The sequence below is a fragment of the Eleutherodactylus coqui genome, chromosome 1 (genome assembly GCF_035609145.1).
Source record: "Eleutherodactylus coqui strain aEleCoq1 chromosome 1, aEleCoq1.hap1, whole genome shotgun sequence".
NCBI lineage: Eukaryota > Metazoa > Chordata > Amphibia > Anura > Eleutherodactylidae > Eleutherodactylus > Eleutherodactylus coqui.
Genome location: NC_089837.1, coordinates 43,323,305 through 43,346,612, shown reverse-complemented (window position 1 = coordinate 43,346,612; position 23,308 = coordinate 43,323,305). Strand labels below are relative to the sequence as shown.

General features: G+C 43.8%; 1 pseudogene; it reads left to right on the top strand.

The window, feature by feature from the left end:
- Positions 1–23,308, top strand: part of LOC136615389 (zinc finger protein 850-like) — a 304,670-nt pseudogene that overhangs the window by 259,640 nt on the left and 21,722 nt on the right.

Genomic DNA, 23,308 nt, shown 5'->3' with positions numbered 1-23,308 from the left:
AGAGCCATTATATGCTACTTAGAGCAGACATTATCCTTTAGGAAGGCTGACTGTCTTTTTGTTCAATTTCAGGGGCTGGGCAGAGGAAGAGTGGCTTCTAGGAGGTCCATTAGCCGCTGGATAAAAACCACAATCCAGCAGGCCTACTCTTCCAGCGACAGACCTATCCCGAAAGGACTCAAGGCCCGTTCAACCAGGGCAGTATCCTGCTCCTGGGCAGAGAGGGCTATGGCTACGCCGGACCAAATATGCAAGGCGGCCACATGGTCCAACCTACACACCTTTGCTAAACACTATAGGTTGAATGCGGACCTCTTCTCCGACCTCTCGTTCGGGAGAAAGGTCTTGCAGGCAGTGGTCCCCCCCTGAGAAAATAATCTGGTATACTCCAGGTATGCCGTCAGGATGACGCCGGGGAAAAGGAGTGAATTTCTTACCGAAAATTCCTTTTTTCCAAATCATCCTGACGGCACGTTATTCCCTCCCAAAACTCACACATATATGTCTACAATTATGCGGGTACGAATTTGTAGCCCAGAGGCTCCTATGTCGGATGTTTTCATGCAGAAAATTTTTTGCATAATATCTTTTGTTAAAACTCGGGTAAGCTACCCTTCTTGTTTATGTTCAAATGGAATTAACCATGTTATTTTTGTTTTGGAGCAAATAAAATATTTTCCTTGGTTAACCGCGACATGTCTATGTAAGTAATTTAGAAGACACTGGAGAATGGGAGGCAGGAGGAGCCTTTTGAAGTCTCTTGCTTCCTGTCCCTACAAGGTCAAGGTGCAACCTCCAGGTATGCCGTCAGGATGACTCGGAAAAAAGGAATTTTCGGTAAGAAATTCACTCCTTTCGCATGTGATGGGATTCTTCCTAGTGAGGTATATGTGAAGCACTTTTAACCCTTTACGCGAGTGCAATTGCAATTTCACAGAAGCGAAGCAATTTTTTAAAATCAAAATCGCATCATTGTGAAAATTGCCCCTGTGGGTGTAGCCTTAATCATCCTCCACTTCATCTGAGCCTCTGTCACTGATTTGGTAAGTTTGCAATTTTGCTCCTTGCCTCCTGAACTGCAGCCTCCTAGCCAGACATAATCACATAGAAGAGCGGCGCTGCGCCACCCCTGATCTCTGGGCAATAAATAGCTGATTGCTTCTGACTTACTATACAGCAGAAGAGTGTTGCAGTCTGACCTACAGATATCGAAACTAGCTGCAGAAGTCGCTCTCTTTCCATGGCCTCCTTATCTGCTCTCACTTTCTGAGTGTGGTAGCTGTGCAGAGTCTCCTTCAGCTGAGTCTTCTCCTGTAGAAGTTGAACTGTCCCCAGGAGTTGTAGAATAATCTCTTCCACTTCGTTCCCCATCTCCTCATATTCCAATTTAGGCTGCTTTTAGCCGGTTGAGAAAATCGTGTGAATCCGAGTTAGGCACTATGCACCACATATGGTGGACCTGCCCTCTCACGTGACCCGTCTGGACGAGGAGGTAAGCAGAACCTCCCTGAACTTGTAACCAGAGATGCGCCTCACCGTTCCCAAATTCTGGAAGCGGGGGGGGGGGGGAGCGATACCAAGATCTGCTTGGGTCGGGGCCCTGAACCACATTGAATATATGGAGGAGCTCAGGAGCTCCGACTCTGAAAAGGGAAACTCGGGCTTCTACGAAACGTGGGCGTTATGGTACAACTTAAGAAGCTCCCTGGCCTTTCTTAGATGGCTAGAGGAGGGTCAGCTCTGAGCAGAACATGGCGTTCCCGAACATCTTGCACTACTAAGATCTCACACGACAAAGGCAGAAAAGACCTTTCCCCCACCCTTTCTTTCTCCTCCCCTTCCCCTACGCATGACCTTTCCTGTATTCTTCCTAATTTTTTCTCTTTTCTTTTTTTTACCTCTAGATTTCACCTTCTTCAAATTTTTTTGTTTTGATTATAATAGTTAAAACAGTTACAACAGTTAGAGAGGGCCTTCCCAGTCCACCACACAAGAAGGTCTGTACGTAGACCTACATAACAAGGATTCTTGCTTGACTCAGGGGCTATGTAAATGCCCAGTGAGCCACCTGGAGGATCTCTTGATATCTCAAGGGCTTGTTTGACACGTTTTTGATTTGTTACCCATGGTTAGCCCAGTTGAGAGAGGCCTTAGTCGCGGAATGTCTGGCTCGAGGCCCAACCTACAGCGATACCAAGGATCATGGAGTCCCTTTCAAGGCCCCTCGATACTGGCTCTGTATACCGTCCCCCTAAACTCAGCCCGTTTTCCCCAGGCGGACCTTTCCTCTTTTTCCTCTCTTTATCCCTCTCCCTCCTGATTGCCTTAGGAGGGAGACGACTCTCATGCAATCCTGGGGGAGAACCCATAGTTTTAGGGAGGGGAAAGGAGTGCGCTCTCTTTTAAGTTCTAGAAAGGTTATATTTCTAATGATGTAGTCTATTACATCTATTTTCTAATGCATGTATGTTTGTCTATGAAAACAATAAATACATTTTTGAAAGAAAATCGTGTGAGATGCGTGCGTTGTGAGACGCACAAATATGAACCCTGTTCTTTTTAATACAGTCATATACATAAGCGGTGCGTGAAAAAAATCACAGCGTGTCCTGATTTTGGGCTTTCATTCGGAACTCCTCACCCATTGTTTTCAATGGGGCCGGAGGTGCATGCAAGTGCGATGCGAGGTCATTCATTGAAAACAATGGGAAGCACTTACCGTTCTCCAGTGTGGCTGGAAGCCGTTCTGGAGGATCGCTACTTCCCTGAAGTGATGGAAGCCATTTTAGACACAACAGCGCCTCTTGTCTGCAGGGACCTCTTCATAGCCTAGCATGGTCGCCCCTGTTTCCCGAGTCCGACACAGAACAGCTGATTGCTGCTCAGCGCTCCTGCCCTGTAGCCACCAGAGCCTGCCACAGCGCCTTCACTGACAAAAGCATGGTGTCAGGTCCGGGCGGCTGCAGGATGCGAGCACTGAGCAGTGATCAGGTGTTCAGTGTCGGACTCAGGAAACCAGGGGGGGCGCAGTACTTCTCTTCTGTGCGACTATACTGGTTTCAGGCAGGCGCTGCAGATCAGACAGCACCACTCTTCTGGGTGAATATGCCAGGATGGGCTAGGGTAGCGGTGTAGTAAGTCAGAAGGCAGTGATCAGCTGTTTAGCTCTGCTTTTGTATCGCACTGTGCTGCCAGTGCCTCTCCTGCCTTCCCTCATGATTGCACCCCGGGCAAATGCCCCGCCTGCGAGATTACTGCAGTCTCAGATTTATTCACCCCTTCATGACAAGTGTCTTTAGTGCTTAGTAGAGCACCTTTTGCTGATATGACTTGTTTAAAGATTATGCATAGCTAGATACCGGCTTCTGACTGTGTTTCTGAGGAATATTGGCCTATTCATCACAGCAATGTCCTCCAGTTTACTAATATACTTGGGTTTGTATGCTGCAACCGCCTTCTACACATCCCACCAAAGATGTTCTATGAGGTGCAAGTCAGGGGACTGTGTCACCCACTCCAGAATCTGAAACCAAGCCTTGGTGGACTTTGAGGTCTGCTTGGGATCATTGTCCTGTTAGATGGTCCAATGGCGCCCAAGCTTTAGCTTATTCATAGAAGGCATGATGTTTTTTCTTGGGAGTTTGATACTTTTGTTAAGGGTTAATCTTGTTTCTAAAGTAACTCCTAATGCTGACATGACATAAGAAAAATAAGGAACTTAGAAGTTGCTCATTTTGTCCGGACCTTGCATTACGGACATTGTAATAAGACACAAAGAACTAAGTAGATAAGTTTTCTACTGAAATTTCAAGGTTGTGGCCGGATACGCCCGAACTGCGCCCGAACGCAGCAGAAGTGCTTTTTCAAGATAAGCTGTTTTTTTGCAAGTATAAAATGTGCTAATATTCTGTTTTTCAAACTAAACACCTGATTAAGTAATTTTTCAAAGTCGCACCCTGTGCGGGCGACGGCCTATATAAGCTGTGTGTTTTTCCTAATAAAGCAGAATTCATTTTGACCTACTATGATTGTGTGTGTAGTGGGTTCTCATGGTTCTCCGGGTACTCGTTATAACTTTCCTTTGAATTTGGACTCAGGCAACATCAGCACTGGTCTCCATTGAAGACCCCCTACAGTTACTTGGCGCCCAACGTGGGGCGGGGACTCCTCTTCACCTGCAGCCGATACCTGACGACACCAACTGCCAACAACCCAAGACCAGGCTCACGGGACCCCAGATCTACAAAACACCGGTGTAGGGTAAGCCTTTGACTTGCCATTTTCAGCTCTGGGCTCCCCTGATTTGTGTCTACTGTTGACAGAAGGTTAGTCGCTGCATGTGTTACTTTCAGGTTCCCCGGCTCTTTGTGTAGTTTGTTCATAAAACTGTATTAGACGGAAGAACTCACTACTGGGATATTTTCATGCCATGTTGACTGTAGTAATTGTTGAAATCTGTACGTTGATAGTCTGTGTCATTTTAGCCATAATTTGCTTATACTGAATCTGTTATAATATCACCAAAAGTTCCCTTAGAGGAGAGGTCTGGTCTCCCCTGAACCCCCTTAAGTAGTCTAAGTGATTGCTGTAGTAGTTCCGTAAAACTATTCCAGGACCAGGGACTAAGTGTCCTTAGTGTACTGTGTGAATTAAGGTCCTGTATACTTAGTGATGAATAGTGGGAATAGATTACCTTCGTGGTTTGGAAATGGGGTCTGAACAGTCTAAAGCTTACCTGACCCCTATAGAGATAATTAAGGAGAGGGAAGGGGGAGACATAGTGTATAAGATATACAAACAAATAGGCCTTAAGAAGGCGGGAATATTAATTATGAATTTTGGTCTCAGTATCATGATAAAAATTGGAAGGAGATATCAGAGACGCCGGTTTAGAAAGAGCAACAGGTTTGCAGAAAGCGTCTAAAGGGGCAGTAGTGAGCCCTGGAATCCCCCTACTGACCTCTATACAGGTACAGCTTTTAGGTTGCGAGAAGCCTGGGTAGAACAGGACTAACTTTAAATAGTAACTCCTGGGGAAATCTTCTTTTGTAGAAGAGCAAAAATAGAGTTAGGGAAGGGATAAGAGGGCTCTAAGAGTATGCCTATATGGAAATCAGCTAGAGAAATAGTAGAAGACAGAGAAGGCACGTTAGCTGTGGGAAGAAGAATGTAGTAAGGTGTTTAGAATTTTGGGAGAATAGAGTCTTAGACCAGAAGTTTGGGAAAGATTCAGAGATAGACAAAAGGTTGGATAAAAGTACGTTAAACAGATGGATTAGGGCAAGTGTAGATACGGTAGTAATGGGTTATCAGTCTGTCAGAATTTTATAGTCTATGTCCCCCTGTGACATGAAGTAAGTTCATGCAGAATCTGTGGACAATTATGTGACAAATAACCATTATTGTTTGTCTTGTATGTCTTGACGTTATGTAATCTAATCTTTGTTGTACGTCTTAGTGTTCTTCATACAAGTGTAAGGGAGTTATACCCCACTCACGTCTGTGGGGGCTTTTAAGAATACAAGGGTTAAAAAGGCAGAAAATGTTGCGCTGTTAGAAGCGCTTAGCATGTTGTCTTTTCTATGTGTTTAACTAGTCATATCCTCAGAGAAATATACCTCTTGTAATTACTAATGATTAATGCTGTTTAAAGTCTGAATGTTCTGGCTACTTTTTAATATCTTAGCTATTGTTCTGTTTCATAGAGAGATAAGATTCAGGGTCATAGAAAGAAGGACAAACGTTGATGAAATAAGAAACTTGTAATGAATTACGTGAATTATACGGTCTTAAAAATAGAAAACATATAAGGATTTTAAGATATATATTTTGCTTTTTGTGTAAATGTTAGTTCTGTGATTGGTTGGACGTCTGTATCACTGCTAAATGCTGTTAGTATTGTACTGTCTCTGAGAGAATGTTCTGTAGGAGAGACATGCAAATGACCAGCATCGAATGGGTGGCGCTAGATGATGTAACAGTACGTAATGTTTCATCCCTCTCTTCTTTGAAAGGGGGGGGGGGGTGAGAAGCTTGGGCAGTTAGGAAAAGTTTTTTTTCTTCTCAAATTTGATGAGATATTGCAGGCAGGATCAGATTAATAATGAATTTGCTTAAAGAAATATTGCAATGTGGATAGATGTTTGTGGATTATTCTGCCTTGTTGTAATTCATGTCTCTGTTATTTGTACTGATATCTTACAAGCCTTATCTGCATCCATCAAATTCTCACCAGATGGATCGGTATGGGTTGAGACCTCAGGTGACAGTTCAGAAGAGTTTTGTAAACTAACTGCTCTCTTGGTGGATCTGGCTCATGTGTTTCTGCTACTGCAGAAACTCAGCTTTCCGCAGGTCCTGACAAAATGTAAGCCACCTGTAAGACAGACATAGGGAAATTGAATATACCCCCTATGATGGTAAATCTGAAGCCAGGAAACGCACCCCTGGGTCAAACAGTATCCCATTTAGTTTCCCACAAGAAAAATGCTGATTGGGGAACAAGTGGGAGACTTGGTTCCGATGGGGGATTTGCGTGAGATACAGCCTCCAGCAAACACCCCTCTTTTTCCAGTAAAGAAAAGACGCTAAAGGGTCACGATGCCTCACGCGCTTCCTTGTGCTGGAAAGTCCTGAAAGCATATTGGGAACCGACGTGATGGGACCCTTGGGATGTTGTATCAAACTTCACCCGTCCGGTGAGGCTTGTATACACCCCGGGTCTGAAAGTCACCCGACCTTCTGTCGGATGGCAGCAGACCTAGCGACACCTCTCCCTGTCTTCACTCTTACGCACGCAGAGAAACAAGTTCTTAGTGTCGTTCTTTCGAGCCTTTGGGCTACCAGTCAGACGGACCCCGACAGACTGTCAGTCCCACCGGTAATGGTTTACCTAAAAGAAGGGGAAAAAGCCCCCATGGTCCGTCAGTACCCCCTGGCACACGCCCAGGAAGATGCAATTGCAGACACCGTCTTTTCTTTATGTCAACTTAAAGCCCTTAAGGAATATGTCTCCCCAGCCAATACCCCTTTGTTCCCCGTTAAGAAAAAGGGTATAAAGGGCCAGCTAGACTGTCAGTATTTGTTTGCATTTTACTTTTTAGAGGAAAGCAGTACTGTTGGACAGTGCTGCCACAAGGGGCTCAGAATAGCCCAAAACCAGTTCACCAGATGCATGAAGCTGGTATTAGACGCCTGGCCAATTCCCGAGGGCACTGCCCTCTTGTGATATGTTGATGATTTATTTTTATGTGCTCTTGACCCAAATAGTTGCCTCAATGCATCACTAAGCCTTTTGTGTTTCCTCCATCAGAGTAGAATGGCTGCAAAGCCAGTAAAGACAAACTTCAGTTACTGGACAAAAGTTCTGACGTTGTCTTAGATCACACCATGGTGATCTACACCCCACATGACGTACATGGAATCCTGACACAAGTAAGCCGTAGACATCTGTCCCTTGCTAGACGGATCAAAATGGAACTTGCAGTACACTCTTGATCCAATGTTTCATTTCAACGTTGCACCACTTTGAATCCGGCCACCTTATTACCACTAGGTGACACTGATTCAAATGGGGGAGTAAGTACAGGGGACCAGCTTTTTGCAAATTCTCTGACTGATGATGATGAGGAGGCCTTTGACGCAGAACACCAGCATGATTGTGCAGCGCTCATGGAGCAGGAGACAGCTGGGTTTCGCAAATGTCACTGACAAACCCCTCCTAAACCCCCACCTTGAAATGTTTGTGGATGGATCTAGATACCTGAATGACGAAGGAAGGTTTGTAACAGGTTTTGAAGTACTCACACTGAATGAGATGCTTGTACAAAAACCACTGCGCCATACATGTCAGCGCAGGAGGCTGAGCTTCGTGCTCTGAGGCCTATACGATTGCAAAAGGTACCCCTGCTAACATCTACACTGATTCCAGGTACGCCTTTGGACCCATCTGGCGGTCCAGGAGCTTTCTCACGGCACAAGGCAAGCCCATTAAGAATGGTGTTAGATTAATGCAGGCCATCATGTTGCCAGAACAGGTGGCCATAATAAAGGTTAAAGCACACACGCAGGAGCAGTCGCCGGCGAGCAAAGGAAGTGATAGAGCGGATAGGGCGGCCAAGGCTGCAGCTCTTCAGGATAGGACGCAAGACCCCATGTGCTGTAAGTTGGATCTTGGTTTCACCACTCTTGTTGATGTGGGATTTGGCGTCCTACAGGATGAAGTGGAGCAGTGGACCAAGGCAGGAGCCAGGTACGTAGATGATGTATGGAAATTAGGAGACAGAGTGTGTTTACCAGCGGCTGCCTACCCCCACCTCGCCGTCCTAGCTCACGGGAAAGTGCATGCCTCTCGGAATGCCATGGTTTCTGTTGTGGACAAGGTATGGTATGCTCCAGGGTTCGACAGGTTGGCGAAGGCATGTGAAGTGTGCACCCTGCCCCCGGAAGTGCACATCCAGACCACTGTATCCTTTTCAGAGATTACAAATCGATTACATCCAGCTTCCCAAATCAGGCAGGTATGAGTACGTCCTTGTGTGCGTGGACCTGTTCAAAGCCACTGCACAATGTACAGCGACTAAACCTGTGTCAGAACTTGTATGTAGATTTGGGGTACTAGAGACAATTGAGAGTGACAGAGGTACACGTTTTACAGGTAAAGTGATGCGAGAGGTGATGCCAGCCCTTGGGGTGGAACAAGCGTTTCACACCCCATACCACCCGCAGAGTTCAGACAAAGTTAAAAGACTAAATGGTACGCTTAAGTTAAAAGAAGTGTTGTTTGGCTCTATGCCAAGATTGGGGCTGTATCATCCACAGGCCCTACAGAAGGGCTATGACACAGTAGCCGGATATGTAAAGCACCTGTGTGACCAACTAAAAGTAACATAGAATCTAGTCTTTTCTTCAATTCCAGACCCTGACAACCTAGAGGGGACTCACTCCTTGCAGCCTGGAGACTGGGTGGTCACAAAAAGACACTTAAGAAAGGCCTTGCAACCAAGGTTTGACGGACCATACCAAGTTCTGTTGACAATGCCCACTTCGGTAAAAGTGGAAGGGAGAGCTACCTGGATACAGGCCTCCCACTGCAAGAAAGTTCCCGAGCCAGAGGAAAAGTGATGGGTGGGATCCCAGTGTTGTTTGGGTGGGGGGTACTGGGCATTTTGACTTTGACATCTGCATTTTGTCTTATTGGACTGTCCTCTTATTGGGGAACACCACTACAAACGATCCACATTGAGAAGCGATGGACTGGATGGGCAGAAGGACATCCCAATATGTGGGAATACCTAGCAAAGGATGTATTGAACATTTCTCACATGTGTATGGCCAACCTCAGGAGTGGAGAGGACATTTTGCGGACTTCTCTATTATCCGTTCCCACTCCCGTAGAGACTCTTCGAGACATATACTCAATAGTACACAATGATAGTGATGTAGTAGATGACAATGTTGTTCAGGAAAACACCTTCCTTAATATATATGAATATTGTCCCCATTGCGATGCCGTTGAACATACACATTGAATGAATATGACTCGGTTTCAGGGGAGAAATGTTGCATTGGCTGAAGTGTGTTATAATTTTACTTGTGACCCTAATGAAATCGGGAAATGTCTAATATGACGATGATGATATTGATGTTGATAAATCTAAGATTACTGTATTGTAAACTTGATTGACTTGCAATATTTGATATTATGTCATTTGTTTAAATGTCTTGGTACCCTAGATGGACATAGAGTGCACCATTCCTACCTGGGGACCCGGCTGAAGCCGGCACCAACGGGTGACAGAACCAGGAGATAATGGTGGCTCTGATGTCCAAATGGGGGATTATGTTAAGCTTTAATCTTGTTTCTAAAGTAACTCCTAATGCTGACATGACATAAGAAAAATAAGGAACTTAGAAGTTGCTCATTTTGTCCGGACCTTGCATTACGTACATTGTGATAAGACACAAAGAACTAAGTAGATAAGTTTTCTACTGACATTTCAAGGTTGTGGCTGGATGCGCCTGAACTGCGCCCCAACGCAGCAGAAGTGCTTGTTCAAGATAAGCTGTTTTTTTTGCAAGAATCAAATGTGCTAATATTCTGTTTTTCAAACTAAACACCTGATTAAGTAATTTTTCAAAGTTGCACCCTGTGCGGGCGACGGCCTATATAAGCTGTGTGTTTTTCCTAATAAAGCAGAATTCATTTTGACCTACTATGATTGTGTGTGTAGTGGGTTCTCATGGTTCTCCGGGTACTCGTTATAACTTTCCTTTGAATTTGGACTCAGGCAACATCAGCACTGGTCTCCATTGAAGACCCCCTACACTTTTAAATCCATCTAGCCCTCCACAAGTTGCAGGTTTCTAGGGTCAGAAGAAGCAAAGCAGCCCCAGAGCATTACCAAGCCACCTCCAAGCTTCACTGTAGCTTCACCGAGCCACCGTCAGGCTTCACTGTAGCTGCACTGAGCCACCGCCAGGTTTCACTATAGCATCACAGAGCCAGTGCCAGGCTTCACTGTACCATCACGGAGCCACCGCCAGGCTTCACTGTAGCATCACGGAGCCACCGCCAGGCTTCACTGTAGCTTCACCGAGCCACGGCCAGGCTTCACTGTAGCATCACGGAGCCACCGCCAGGCTTCACTGTAGCTTCACCGAGCCACCGCCAGGCTTTACTGTAGCTTCACTGAGCCACGGCCAGGCTTCACTGTAGCATCACAGAGCCACCATCAGGCTTCACTATAGCATCAGAAAGCCAGTGTCAGGCTTCACTGTAGCATCACGGAGCCAGTGCCAGGCTTCACTGTAGCATTACTGAGCCAGTGCCAGGCTTCATTGTAGCATCACGGAGCCAGTGCCAGGCTTAAAGGGGTTGTCCCGCGCCGAAACGTTTTTGTTTTTTTTTTCAATAGCCCCCCCCGTTCGGCGTGAGACAAACCCGATGCAGGGGTTTAAAAAAAAAAACGGATAGTACTTACCCGAATCCCCGCGCTCCGGTGATTTCTTACTTACCTTGCGAAGATGGCTGCCGGGATCTTCACCCACGGTGGACCGCAAGTCTTCTCCCATGGTGCACCGTGGGCTCTGTGCGTTCCATTGCCGATTCCAGCCTCCTGATTGGCTGGAATCGGCACACGTGACGGGGCGGAGCTACGAGGAGCAGCTCTCCGGCACGAGCGGCCCCATTCAGAAGGGAGAAGACCGGACTGCGCAAGCGCGTCTAATCGGGCGATTGAAATACAAAAGAGCTATCAGCAAAACAAAAATTTCTGCGCTCAATAAATAGTGTGAAACCACAAATAGTGATCTGTCAAAGAAAATATAGGAGTTACACTTACTGAGGAGGAGGGGGGTATGATGACCATGAGCCCCCTCCTTGAAGTGATGACTCCTTCAGTCTCCAAATAGATGTTTACCAGACGTTTTAAAAGTGAAGCAATAACACCTTTAATTTCAAAATTCGCTAAAATAACAGGCAACGCGTTTCAGTGCACACAGGCACCTTTCTCAAGCCATAATGCAACATAAAATACTCACATATATATAGGAGATAGATTACTTACAAATCATACCGCTGGTGGGGGCAGCCATATTGGGGGCGTGTCATAATGTGCCGACGTCACAGCGCCGGTCACATGGTTAATGTCCTAACGTTCTATCACTGCTGATGAGGTATGGGGGCGTGTTGTGGCGTATTATGATAACCTACGTCATTGCGTAGGTCACCTGACCAGCGTCCTTACACCCACCGCCAAAAGCGTCTTCCGATGGTGGTGGCCATATTTACGGTGTATATTAGATTCACCAGCGTCACCACGTCAGTCACATGACCGGCGCGGTGACGTGTGTCAATACAAGGAACGTACCTAACAGTCGCGACCTAGGTGGGGGCGGTATCTGGTGAGCCTACGTCATCGCGTTGTCCACATGACTAGCGCTCTGACGCGCTAGTGTTGCTGAAGTCTCCTAGCAACAAAGGCCAAAGGAGAAATGTATTATCCCGGCGGTGGGTGCTTTGATAGGGGCAGCGTCTGGTACGTCAACGTCATTGCGTCGGTCACATGACCGGTCTTCTGACGTACTAGTGTTACTGATGTAACCTAGTAATATAGGACAAATAGGGGGTACATTACCCCAACGCTAGTATCTTAATTGGCGTCTCACTGTCCTCTTCGTGGAAGATATTAGAAAAAGATCTTTATATATATATATATATATATACTTAGTTAACTCACAGTGCCTCAGTACGGTCACCTAATCAATTTTTATCCAATAAATTGTGGGCAGTATATATAAACATAAATTCATGCATTATGTCATTTCATTATTATTATTAAGAATCTATCCAAAAAGGCAGTATTTTGTTCAGTTAAAGTTAATTGAGCATTCTTCATATCAGTTCTTGTTTTACATATTTTCGCAACACATATAATCAGGGTTTATGCGTACCGAAGCAAAAAATGTTTTAGTAGACACTAGCATTCAAAATTAGCTAAAAATATATTTATAAAATATACAGAAATTTAAAAAATAAAATTTTTTTTTTATTTTTTTTTTATATATTTTATGTTATTCTTTTTATATATTTTTTTTATATATTTAAAATTTTTTTCCAGAGCTTTGTTCAATCCTACTGGATTCAGTGTTTGTAGTCGAAAAATCCAGTACATTTCTCGTTTTTTAAGCAAGGAAAATATTTCTGGTTTAACCTTCTCAAGAGGTGTAACTTTTAAACCTCTGGCGTCTTTATTATGTTCTTTTTTAAAATGTTTTGAAATGCTGTGTTTTTCGAAACCATTCACTATATTGTTGCGATGCTTATTGATGCGTGTTCGTAAAGGATTAATAGTGCGTCCTACATACCTTAACCCACAGGGGCATTGTAGGAGGTATATCACGAATTTAGAACTGCATGTTAAAAGTGATTGAATCTTGTGTGTTTTCTTTGGAGTTGTTATTGATAATGGTATTTCTTTTTTTCCATGCGTGATATGTGTGCAGCATTTGCATCTAGAAATTCCACATTTGAATGCGCCTTGGATCGGTTTTAACAATTGGTTCGTATCCTTTGTAACTTTATTCTGTTTATTTTTTTGTTTTTTAAAAGGACAAGAGGGAGCTAGTATGTCTTTAATTGTTTTATTTCGTCTGAACGTTATTATAGGCCTTTCAGATAAATTTTTTTGTAAAAAAGGATCGTCTTTTAAAATGTTCCAATGTTTTTGCAGAATATTTCGAATTCCTCCATGTTGCATGTTGTACTTTGTTATAAATCTTGATTGAAGGCTCTGGTTCTCTTCTTCCACCCTTTTATTTCTTTGTTTCTGGTTCTCTCTTTTTTGTTCGGTTGTTCTTATCAATGCTTTCTTGTAGGCCGATTCAACAAGTTGTGTTGGGTATTGTTTTTCATGGAAACGTTGTTTTAATATTACTGATTGCGTCATGAAGTCCTCAATATTGGAGCAATTCCGACGCATACGTACAAACTGGCCATATGGAATATTACTTTTCCATGATTTTGCGTGACAACTAGTAAACTTTAAATAGCTGTTTGTGTCGGTAGGTTTAAAATAATTTTTTGTGTTAATTACTTTTCTATCGTCAATAAAAATTTCAACGTCCAGAAAAACTATACTTTTTTGACTAAAATTTCCTGTGAATTCGAGTCCCCATTCTCTCGAATTTAGATTTTTTATAAAATTCTCTAATTCATGTTTTTCTCCTCCCCATATAAAAAATACATCATCAATAAAACGACGGTAAAAAATAATATTTGTATCTTTTATCTCTTCCTCCAGGGCTCCCATAAATAGGTTAGCATATGCCGGCGCAAATTTCGTGCCCATGGCGGTACCTTTGTTTTGAATATAAAAACGATCTTTGTAAGTAAAATAATTATTTTGTAGGATAAATCTGATTGCTCTGAGGATAAACATTTTTTGGTGATCCGGCATGGATGTATCCCTAGTCAAGAAGTGGTTGACCCTTCTCATGTGGGATGTTCGAGTATAAAGATGTTACATCTAGAGTACATAACCAATATTTTTCTTGCCAACTGTTGATTTTTAATGCTTCCAGAAAGTCACTGGTGTCTTTGATATATGCTGGTAGGTTAGTTACAATTCTTTGTAATTGATGATCTACATATTCTGATAGTGCACATGTAATCGAGTTTATTCCTGCAATTATTGGGCGTCCTGGAGGGTTCTCTTTATTTTTGTGTGTTTTTGGTAGGAAATAAAAAAATGGGGTCTCCGGTTCTTTATTACAAATATAGTTCCTCTCTTCTTTCGTGAGGCATTTTTCCTCTAACGCATTATCTATCAATTCATATAGTTTCTGAGATATTTTCTTCAGAGGATTTTCGTATAGCCTAGTATAATATTCAGAGTCTCCCAGGATCCTATTGGCTTCTTTTTCATAGTAGTCGATGTCCATGATCACCGTTGCTCCTCCCTTGTCTGCCCTTTTGATTGCAATTTGATCATTTTTGGCTAGATTGAGAAGTATGCTTCTCTGTTTTATATTTTTGTATCCAAGTATTGGTTCTTTTATATTGCACAGTGTAGTGAGATCTTTTAATACTTTCTGGTAAAAAGTTTCTATATAGCATCCCTTGCTCTCTAACGGATAAAACCGACTTTTTGGTTTTAATGTAGTTGTTATTAGGTCAGGTATATCAGTTTGCGCTAGCTCTTGTGGTCTATCACCCCCTGAAAAATTTTTTATTTCAAAGTATCAAAGAATTGTAGAATTCTGTTATTTTCGTCCTGGGGACTGGGACTGGTTTCATTGTTCTGGATGCTAAACTCCGTGTTGTTACCGGAGTCATTTGTGCGTCTTGTCGGGTTCTGATCTGCGAGGTCATAGGTTTCTTGATTGTCATTTCTCCATTTGGGGTCTTGGGATTCTGTTTGTCTTGTATTATTTCTGTCTGTGATCTTGCTGCTGATGGCAGCTGCGTTTTTTCCGATCTTTGAACATTCATTAAAGTCTGTAGATCGGGCTGCTCTAATCCCCCGCCTGTATTTGTCCTCTCTTTGTTTGATAGGGTTTCTTTCAAAAATTCTAGATCTCTTATCATCTCTTTTGATGCAATAATGTGGTCTTTTATTGGATTCCGGGGGGAGGCCGGTCCTCTCCCTAAAAAAGATGGAGGAGTTGAGCCTGTTGAGGCTCCTAATAAATTTTCTTCTAAGGTACGAGGGGAGATTTGGGTTGTTATAGGGGAGACCAGACACGCGGTGCTGGTTAGATCTCTATTTCTCGCAGGAGATGTACAGGAGATATTTGTCAATTCTTTGTTGGTCTCTAATCTTCTTTTATTATTGATGTGTGACTTTAAATTTGTTGTTTGGGTCTCCATCCTTGTTATGGGGGGATTTATTCTTCTATTGTCTATCCTCATTCGATTCGAAGGGGCCCAAGATCTAGTGTACCAATTTTTTCTTGGACGATTGTTATGAAATGGCTTCTGAAAAAAGACATTATCATAACGTGGCTCCTGAGGGATGTTGTATCTTTGGGTTCTTTGGTGGAAATGCCCATTCCTACCATTATTCGGTCTAAACCCACTGTATGGCTCTGGGTAATTCCTGTTGTTATAATTACTCCTATTTGTGTAAACCCGTTTATCTCTATATTGATGGAAATGACTAGGAAATGGTTGTCTCCTGTCTCTATTAAACCTTGATTGTATTTGCCATTGTGGATAATTATTAAATTATAAATAAGTCGGTTTTATCCGTTAGAGAGCAAGGGATGCTATATAGAAACTTTTTACCAGAAAGTATTAAAAGATCTCACTACACTGTGCAATATAAAAGAACCAATACTTGGATACAAAAATATAAAACAGAGAAGCATACTTCTCAATCTAGCCAAAAATGATCAAATTGCAATCAAAAGGGCAGACAAGGGAGGAGCAACGGTGATCATGGACATCGACTACTATGAAAAAGAAGCCAATAGGATCCTGGGAGACTCTGAATATTATACTAGGCTATACGAAAATCCTCTGAAGAAAATATCTCAGAAACTATATGAATTGATAGATAATGCGTTAGAGGAAAAATGCCTCACGAAAGAAGAGAGGAACTATATTTGTAATAAAGAACCGGAGACCCCATTTTTTTATTTCCTACCAAAAACACACAAAAATAAAGAGAACCCTCCAGGACGCCCAATAATTGCAGGCATAAACTCGATTACATGTGCACTATCAGAATATGTAGATCATCAATTACAAAGAATTGTAACTAACCTACCAGCATATATCAAAGACACCAGTGACTTTCTGGAAGCATTAAAAATGAACAGTTGGCAAGAAAAATATTGGTTATGTACTCTAGATGTAACATCTTTATACTCGAACATCCCACATGAGAAGGGTATATCAGCAGTCAACCACTTCTTGACTAGGGATACATCCATGCCGGATCACCAAAAAATGTTTATCCTCAGAGCAATCAGATTTATCCTACAAAATAATTATTTTACTTACAAAGATCGTTTTTATATTCAAAACAAAGGTACCGCCATGGGCACGAAATTTGCGCCGGCATATGCTAACCTATTTATGGGAGCCCTGGAGGAAGAGATAAAAGATACAAATATTATTTTTTACCGTCGTTTTATTGATGATGTATTTTTTATATGGGGAGGAGAAAAACATGAATTAGAGAATTTTATAAAAAATCTAAATTCGAGAGAATGGGGACTCGAATTCACAGGAAATTTTAGTCAAAAAAGTATAGTTTTTCTGGACGTTGAAATTTTTATTGACGATAGAAAAGTAATTAACACAAAAAATTATTTTAAACCTACCGACACAAACAGCTATTTAAAGTTTACTAGTTGTCACGCAAAATCATGGAAAAGTAATATTCCATATGGCCAGTTTGTACGTATGCGTCGGAATTGCTCCAATATTGAGGACTTCATGACGCAATCAGTAATATTAAAACAACGTTTCCATGAAAAACAATACCCAACACAACTTGTTGAATCGGCCTACAAGAAAGCATTGATAAGAACAACCGAACAAAAAAGAGAGAACCAGAAACAAAGAAATAAAAGGGTGGAAGAAGAGAACCAGAGCCTTCAATCAAGATTTATAACAAAGTACAACATGCAACATGGAGGAATTCGAAATATTCTGCAAAAACATTGGAACATTTTAAAAGACGATCCTTTTTTACAAAAAAATTTATCTGAAAGGCCTATAATAACGTTCAGACGAAATAAAACAATTAAAGACATACTAGCTCCCTCTTGTCCTTTTAAAAAACAAAAAAATAAACAGAATAAAGTTACAAAGGATACGAACCAATTGTTAAAACCGATCCAAGGCGCATTCAAATGTGGAATTTCTAGATGCAAATGCTGCACACATATCACGCATGGAAAAAAAGAAATACCATTATCAATAACAACTCCAAAGAAAACACACAAGATTCAATCACTTTTAACATGCAGTTCTAAATTCGTGATATACCTCCTACAATGCCCCTGTGGGTTAAGGTATGTAGGACGCACTATTAATCCTTTACGAACACGCATCAATAAGCATCGCAACAATATAGTGAATGGTTTCGAAAAACACAGCATTTCAAAACATTTTAAAAAAGAACATAATAAAGACGCCAGAGGTTTAAAAGTTACACCTCTTGAGAAGGTTAAACCAGAAATATTTTCCTTGCTTAAAAAACGAGAAATGTACTGGATTTTTCGACTACAAACACTGAATCCAGTAGGATTGAACAAAGCTCTGGAAAAAAATTTTTAAATATATAAAAAAAATATATAAAAAGAATAACATAAAATATATAAAAAAAAAAATAAAAAAAAATTTTTATTTTTTAAATTTCTGTATATTTTATAAATATATTTTTAGCTAATTTTGAATGCTAGTGTCTACTAAAACATTTTTTGCTTCGGTACGCATAAACCCTGATTATATGTGTTGCGAAAATATGTAAAACAAGAACTGATATGAAGAATGCTCAATTAACTTTAACTGAACAAAATACTGCCTTTTTGGATAGATTCTTAATAATAATAATGAAATGACATAATGCATGAATTTATGTTTATATATACTGCCCACAATTTATTGGATAAAAATTGATTAGGTGACCGTACTGAGGCACTGTGAGTTAACTAAGTATATATATATATAAAGATCTTTTTCTAATATCTTCCACGAAGAGGACAGTGAGACGCCAATTAAGATACTAGCGTTGGGGTAATGTACCCCCTATTTGTCCTATATTACTAGGTTACATCAGTAACACTAGTACGTCAGAAGACCGGTCATGTGACCGACGCAATGACGTTGACGTACCAGACGCTGCCCCTATCAAAGCACCCACCGCCGGGATAATACATTTCTCCTTTGGCCTTTGTTGCTAGGAGACTTCAGCAACACTAGCGCGTCAGAGCGCTAGTCATGTGGACAACGCGATGACGTAGGCTCACCAGATACCGCCCCCACCTAGGTCGCGACTGTTAGGTGCGTTCCTTGTATTGACACACGTCACCGCGCCGGTCATGTGACTGACGTGGTGACGCTGGTGAATCTAATATACACCGTAAATATGGCCACCACCATCGGAAGACGCTTTTGGCGGTGGGTGTAAGGACGCTGGTCAGGTGACCTACGCAATGACGTAGGTTATCATAATACGCCACAACACGCCCCCATACCTCATCAGCAGTGATAGAACGTTAGGACATTAACCATGTGACCGGCGCTGTGACGTCGGCACATTATGACACGCCCCCAATATGGCTGCCCCCACCAGCGGTATGATTTGTAAGTAATCTATCTCCTATATATATGTGAGTATTTTATGTTGCATTATGGCTTGAGAAAGGTGCCTGTGTGCACTGAAACGCGTTGCCTGTTATTTTAGCGAATTTTGAAATTAAAGGTGTTATTGCTTCACTTTTAAAACGTCTGGTAAACATCTATTTGGAGACTGAAGGAGTCATCACTTCAAGGAGGGGGCTCATGGTCATCATACCCCCCTCCTCCTCAGTAAGTGTAACTCCTATATTTTCTCTGACAGATAACTATTTGTGGTTTCACACTATTTATTGAGCGCAGAAATTTTTGTTTTGCTGATAGCTCTTTTGTATTTCATTCCTTTGGGATCACTCTCTTATGAGAGACCCCAGTTATTTCTGCAGCTCTCCCCCGGGTATTGGAGGATCAAAATAGTGTTGATTTCCACTGCATGTCAACCTTGAGGCGCTATCTGGTTTACCTTCTCGTAATTGGGCGATTAGACGCTGAAATTAGACGGCTCCATGGAGACGAGGACGCTAGCAACGGAGCAGGTAAGTGAATAACTTCTGTATGGCTCATAATTAATGCACGATGTACATTACAAAGTGCATTAATATGGCCATACAGAAGTGTATAACCCCACTTGCTTTCGCGGGACAACCCCTTTAACTGTAGCATCATTGAACCACCTCCAGGCTTAACTGTAGCATCACAGAGCCATCACCAGGCTTCACTGTAGCATCATGGAACCAGTGCCAGGCTTCAATGTAGCATCACGGAGCCACCGCCAGGCTTCAATGTAGCATCACGGAGCCACCGCCAGGCTTCACTTTAGGCAGGGGGCTCTACACCGTCTGCTTCACTCTTCCTCCTCCATACAGACCGCTGATCCAGAGGCCTGAAAAGTTCCAGTTGTGTTTCATCGCTCCACAGAACAGAATCCCAAAACATCTTCAGCTTATTTATATGGTCTTGGGCATTTTGGACCCAACGTTTCTTGTGCTTTTGGGTCAGTAGAGGTGAGCGTCTTGGAGTTCGTGCATGAAGACCTTCCACTTTTAGTATATGCCTTACGCCCTAGCTACACTAGATGGGGGAAAAAAGCAATACTCACCTGACAGGCGCCGTCTGGGTCCTTCCCACTGCTCTGCGGAGCTCCGGGCACTTGTCAGTGCCGACAAGCATCTGTTGCTGGTGATGGGGATTGAAATCCCTGCGTCCAGCAAGAGATTTCTCTGATTGGCTGAGCCAGAGCTTGATGAACCAATCAGAGCCAGAGCTTGATAAACCAATCACAGCCATTCAATGAATGGCTATGATTGGTGCATCAAGCACTGACTCTAATTGGCTGAGCCAGCGAGCGAGAACCAATCAGAGCTGGAGGAGAGGTTATCAAACCCTGTTACTAGCAAAAGATGATCTGTCTGCACTGACAAGTGCCCAGAAGCCTGCTGGAGCTCCGGAGAGACCCGGGGGGCGCCTGTCTGACGAGTATTGCTTTTTTGTTTTGTTCAGCTTCCTTGGCTGCGTTTTTGCAAACGCCTGTGTGAGGGCGGCCACCTGTACAAATGTAACCCTCAGTGCCTGCGGCCACCTGTACAAATGTAACCCTCAGTGCCTGCGGCCACCACATCTTGCTGCAGGTCTCTTGCAGTCACTTGACAGTTGTTGCCCCCCTGCCTCCTGAGGAATCTGGTGGCAGCTGGTAATTACTAACTATTTCTGCCACATCCAGATATTGTACCAATGTTCCTCTAACTCTGAGCTTGCAGACTTCCACCTGTATCTGTAGGAATATTCACCGCCTCTACTATCTATTTGTACCAGAAGTGCAGGAAGTCCGCAGCGCTCAGTGTGGATTCAAGTGTGCAGAAAAGCAAGAAAAGAGGAATACACAGAGTTGGGGCGCATGGATCCGCAGCGTATCTCCACAACCGCACGCCGTGTGAGTGCGCCCCGTGGCGACAGGGAAGACAAAGTGCTGTAACTATGTGCACACAGGACTGCTGGGATCTCCCTGCATCGGGGGGAGGGGGGGGGGGGGGCAGCATCAGGGCAAATCCCAGCAAGACCTCTGGGGATAATATTAAAGGGGTTGTCTCTCGCCAAAACGTTTTGTTTTTTTTATTCAATAGGCCCCCCGTTCGGCGCGAGACAAACCCAAGGGATGGGTTAAAAAAACAAAAAGTTTATTACTTACCCGAATCCCCGCGCTGCGGCGACTTCTTTCTTCCTTTACCAAGATGGCCGCGGGGATCTTCACCCACGATGCACCGCGGGTCTTCTCCCATGGTGCACCGTGGGCTCTGTGCGGTCCATTGCCGATTCCAGCCTCCTGATTGGCTGGAATCAGCACACGTGACGGGGCGGAGCTACGAGGACCAGCTCTCCGACACGAGCGGCCCCATTCACCAGGGAGAAGCACGGACTGCGCAAGCGCGTCTAAAAACGCCAGAAGACAGCGAATTTAGACGGATCCATGGCGACGGGGACGCTAGCAACGGAGCAGGTAAGTGAATAACTTCTGTATGGCTCATAATTAATGCACGATGTATATTACAAAGTGCATTAATATGGCCACACAGAAGTGTATAACCCCACTTGATTTCACAAGACAACCCCTTTAAGTCACTGGGCTACAAGGGGTTAAAGATAACAAACCCACAAAGTCACTACTCCATACATAATATGGGAGCTCCGCCCTGTCACATCACATGACCATCAGCACACCGCCATGACAGTGACATCATCACAGGTCCTTCAGCCACTACTTCTCCTCAGTGCTGAGTTCCACACCTACTAATCACATGGTGGTGACATCATCACAGGTCCTTCAGCCATCACTTTTCCTTCATGCTGAGCTCTGCCCCCTCATATACTGATCACATGACAGTGACATCATCACAGGTCCTTCAGTCACCACTTCTCCTCCTCCTCACTGCTGAGCTCCGCCCCTTCACATGTACCCAGAGGATATATATACACGTATACAGCACACTGATATCAGAGCTCTGCGTGTGACTCCGGCCGGCAGGTAAGAGACGCCGGAGGGTTTCGCCCGGTTTTCTTGTATTTTTCGGTCTCCCTTCTGTTCGCCTGGCTTCACACGGATGTATTTGCGCACAATATGATGTAGTGAATAGAACCCGCGGCTCTCCATGTTTTCGCTCACATGCGTGTATTTTCTGCGCACGTTTCAGCCGCACTGATAGAACACGCCTTATCTTTCTGTGTATTTGCGCACCAACGGCCCCATAGAAGTCAGCGGGGAGGATGCGCAGCTGCGGGCGGAGATGCCTGATCCGCTGCAGAAGGAACCCATCCGGGGCTCATTAGATGAATCCACCATTTCCATCGGAGTGTTTGTGTCCCGGGCAGAAAAAGTGCCGTGAAATACGCCGATACGAGCGCAGAAGAGCCTCGTTCATAGCGCAGATATGTCTCACTGAGGCACGAGCAATCGCACATCCTCTGGTGTGAAGCCGGCCTTAGTACAGCATTGCAGTGCAGCCCCCTGTCTGATGCTGATCAGCCACCATCTTGGCGCGGTTAAACCGTCAGAGAAGGTCTTGCGGAGCGCGCAGACATGGTACATGTTTTCAGTACTGCCATAAATTACACAGTAAGCGGCGATGCACACGGGGTGATAAATGTGACGTGTTCTCCGGTCGGACCGTCCTACTGATCTGTCATTGGGCACAGGGAGGCGCTGCTGGACGCTCGGCGGTATTGTTACCATGGCAACCGTGTAATGCCCAGCGAGTATTGATCCCAGTGATGTAGCGGGGTGTCAGCGCCTGCTGATGGCATGGACATTGAGCCGCAGCGTACCGTTATACCACCGTGTGGGAGGTGTGTCCCGCAAGCGGCATAAAAATACAGTGCAGGAAGGGGTTAAATACCAGCTGATACAGAATATCCCCACACACAATATATCTGCTGGGCTCCTCCTGCTCTATAAGAGGAGGCTGACAGATCGGACGCCATGTTCATCGGTTCGGGTTCCCTTTACATATAATGCAGACCTTATGCACAGAGTTTGAATACATAGTGTGTGCCGGGATCTGTGAGATGCCACGAATAGCCAGTCCATCCTAAAAGCCATTTGCAGGTGATGGCCCTGATGCCCCCAGTATCAGCCACGTGTCGGGGAGTCATTGTCTGCTGGGCGGTTTCCATAACCCCCATACAAGTGAATGGAGAGAGCTGCTTACACATGTGGCCACCTACCTCTCCATTCACAATCCACCTGGATGTGGTGGCTGCATCACCAAAAGAGTGAAGGACCACCGTTCTCCACATAGTTACAGGTCCCAGAGTTGGTATCCACATCTATTAGACATTTGTAGCACATACTGTGGATATGGCATACAAGTCCATGTTGGGAATACCACTTTAAAGGCCCACTCTGGGGAAAATACATTTTTCCGTCCCTGCCCCCCTCACCTGATTAACTGTCACACTCTGGGGGTCTCCTCTGTGTACTGCAGCCCCCTGTCTGATGCTTATCAG